This window comes from Silene latifolia, chromosome 10 (assembly GCF_048544455.1).
Source record: "Silene latifolia isolate original U9 population chromosome 10, ASM4854445v1, whole genome shotgun sequence".
Taxonomy (NCBI): domain Eukaryota; kingdom Viridiplantae; phylum Streptophyta; class Magnoliopsida; order Caryophyllales; family Caryophyllaceae; genus Silene; species Silene latifolia.
Window position 1 is genome coordinate 59351384 of NC_133535.1, and position 4146 is coordinate 59355529.

Here is a 4146-nt window from a genome sequence, read left to right on the forward strand (position 1 = left end):
TTCAAACCGAGTTTTCCGACCAAACAAGTTGATACACTTTCGTCGATTTTTCGTCTCAAGCCTAACATGTAAGTATGAAGGTGTAAAAATTCTCTTCTATCATGTTTTTCATCTGTTTTATGACTATAAAATGCTAAAACATGCATAACATGATCCAAATATGGGATAAATGAGCCAAAATCGGATTTTCGCCGGAGACAAGAGCTGCTTGTATAACAGCATGGCTCGCGCCTAAAGCCCCTCTGAAGCCTTAATCCAGCCGTGTTTGGTTTCATCTTCTCTTTATTTCATTTCTTATTTGTAATCGGTTTTTACCATTTCAAATATTTCAAATCCTTTTCATGACAAACTTTTGACCATAAAACATTTTTCACCCTTGGTTCTTAATACCATGACGGTTTAATCCGTGTTTCGATGATAATATTAAGTTAATTACATTTTAAAAGGTATTTAAAAACCTTTTATTTAATTTCTTTATATTTTCAAAACAAATGCATTAGTCATAAATACAAAATCATCCTTGGTTCTACATACCATGTCAGATTTTAACCCGAGTATGATGATAAACATTGACTAATAACAAGCAAGTGAACATAAAACAATTAGTTTATAATCATCTTCAAATCTATTCATGTCAAGCTTGCAAGCCGGAACCCGACATCGAATATTGTCAAAATATTGATAATTACTTAAGTCCCGTTCTTCACATCAACACAAAAGCGGTCTAAACAACCTTTTCAAATCAAGATGAGTTCAAAAACCCTCTTTTCAAACCCTTTTATAAACCTCTTTAATGGTCAGAAGACGTCCCTTCAATCGTCTGTTGACTCGCGCCTAAACAAGCCACTAATTTTCCAATTTTCGAACCAAGACAGGCCTGTTTGCATCGCCTATGCAGGCTGTCTGATGCAGACCCCGTTTCCTTCCAGCATTATTCTAGGACGATCCCGCCTTCGTTTAACCCGAATACTGGACGGATCAGATGACGAATCTGCCCATTTTTCATTGTATTTGCAAAAAGCCTTACTAAGACAAATGGATCACGTTATGCACAATAAACCCAACTCGGTAAATGGATGTTTAATTTCCGTCTTTCATGCAAATCAACATTAAATCCAATTCGACATCAAATACTTGATACTTGGATTAAACATCCGACATAGAAAGCTCACATGTTAGGTTCAAACTTGTGGATGCGCATTCATGCATTTATCCGTTATATCAACTTTTAGATTTAACCAACTAAGATCGATCAGTGGAGGCCGCTACCGCGGGCGGAATTGGGTGTCCGATTAAAGGGCTTACCAATACGTACCTTCGCCTCTTACTCAGAAACTTTGGATAGTGGACGACCTTATCCAGGGCGTACGAGAGTCATTCTAGATATAGGATGCTAAAGAGGGACGATTCCTTATCTTTAGTACCTATGTCAAACACCGCTTTTTGCCTTGGTTGACTTAGGTATAAAGTGGATTCAAACGAGTTCCAAGCATCCCACAAATGCTTGGTGACGACTCCGAACATCTCTTGTATCGTTTCGAGACCCTTGCCGAGACGAAACCGACCGATCTAAAACGATTCGGTCGAAAGCATTTTTACGCCGCCGAGCGTGGCTTTCAAAAGACCGTTGCATGTCCACAGTTTGGCTTGGCGTGCAGGTGGCCCATGACTACAGAGACGGTAGGAGGCCCTCGTCCACAGACCGGCATGTGACCCATGTCCACAAGTTGTTATTCTTATATTTTTACTGTTATTCTGATTTTCATTTTTGAAAAAACGTAGTCAGAAAAGCAAAGTTGCCAGATAAATCACCTGTTACAAGTAAGATTAAGGTTAGAGCATCACAGAAGACACCAATTAAGAAGGTTAGGACAGAGAAGCTATCAAAGCCGACAGTACAGAAGGAAGTCAAAGTTTCTCATGAAGACGAGTAACTGCCGAAGAGATGTCCCTATAAGTGTTTACTTGACAACTAGTTACTCGGGTTTATGATTTATGGAAACATGGTACTTAATATTAGTGTCACATTGTTACTATAATGGTGTTACAGTCGTATGTTATATTCTAAAGAACTGTTCATCTTTTCCCAGTTGACATTCCATCTCAGACTTGACCACTATAATTTTTTTTTGTATAATTGTTGTAATTGTTATATTATTACTTTATTCTGAATTTGATTTTTGAACAAACAATCTTAGAAAAGCAGAGATGCCGGAGAAATTAGCTGTCACAAAGAGGACTAAAGTGATAGCATCACAAAAGACACCGTTTAAGAAGGTTGGGACAGAGAAGCTGTCAAAGCCGACAGTACAGAAGGAAGTCAAAGTTTCACATAATCACGAGTAAGTACTTACTAGGGTTATTAATTGATGGAAATTTAGTACTTAATATTATTGTCACATTGTTACATTCACATTATAAATGTAGTGTAGATACCCAGTATCTGTCAAGTCTCCAACAAACACCCGATGCTTATCGGACTAAAACATGCTTAGGAATCGCAGCGTTTGATCGACAGTTTGTGTACAACTATACGTCGGAAAAATTAAAATGATTTCGAAAACAAAACTTTTCAAAAGTACCTGGAGTGTTTAATACATGATGACAGGATCGCAATGACACTAACTAGAGTCAAAACCGACACCGGACCAAAAACCGACTCAAAATTCAAATCCCGACTCCAACAACGAGACAAACACAAAAAAACAAAACTTTTCAAGACTTCCATGTTAATAATTCCCGGAATACTTCATGGTCAAGTACAAATCGTGTCATCCAAAACATAGGATAGAACAAATCATGATTACAATTGCGTGATAGTGACAAGACACCTCGAAGACCCGCGAAATGGCTCGCGCCTCTTCGAGCAGGCCATGCGGACATGTCGCTCAAAACGAACACAACCACCCATTTCTATATAAATACCCACCTTCACACACCATAATACCTTACGCGAGTGTCTGCCCCCTCATTTCTCCCTTAAAATTTTAGACTCGACTTCTCAAGTCACAAACCGACACGTGTTTTCGACCTACCGATCGAAAACACAAGCCTTACACATGTTTTGGTACCGTCATCGTGCATTAAATCACTTGACCAACCATCTCGACCAACTACACCACCACTATAATTAAAACACTCTTTTTACATTGCTAAAATAGTTTTCAAACCGAGTTTTCCGACCAAACAAGTTGATATACTTTCGTCGATTTCTCGTCTCAAGCCTTGCATGTAAGTACGAGGGTGTAAAAATCCTCTTCTATCAAGTTTTTCATCTGTTTTATGAGTATAATATGCTAAAACATGCATAACATGATTGAAATCTAGGTTAGATGAGCCAAAACCAGATTTTAGTCGGAGACAGGAGCTGCTTGTATAGCAGACAGGCTCGAGCCTAAACCCCATCTCAGGCTTTAATCCAGCCGTGTTTGGTCTGATCTTCCCCTTCAATTCATTTTTTTTTTGTAATCGGTTTTTTACCATTTCAAATATTTCAAATCATTTTCATGATAAACTTTTAACTAAAAAATATTTTTCATTCTTGGTTCCTAATGTCATGACAGTTTAATCCGTGTTCCGGTGATAATATTTTGTTAAAAACACTTTAAAAGGTATTTTAAACCTTTTATTTTATTTCTTTACATTCTTAAAACAAATGCATTATTCATAAATACAAGATCATCCTTGGTTCTACATACCATGTCAAATTTTAACCCGAGTACGAGGATAAACATTGACTAATTACAAACAAATGAATTTAAAACAATTAGTTCATAATCATTTTCAAAACTATTCATGTCAATCTTGCAAAACCAAACCCGACATCGAATATTGGCAATACAATGACGATTATTCAAGTCTCGTTCTTCACATCAACACAAAAGCGGTCTAAACGGCCTTTTCAAACCAAGACGGGTTCAAACACCCTCTTTTCAAACCATTTTACAAACCTTTTAATGGTCAGAAGACGTCCCTTCAACCGTCTGTTGACCGCGCCTAAACTGGCCACTCATTTTCCAATATTCAAACCAGGACATGCCTGTTTGCATCGCCTGATGGCTCGCGCCTATATAGGCTGTCTGATGCAGACCTTGTTTCCTTCCACCACTTGTCTAGGACGATCCCGACTTCGGAGAAACCGAATAT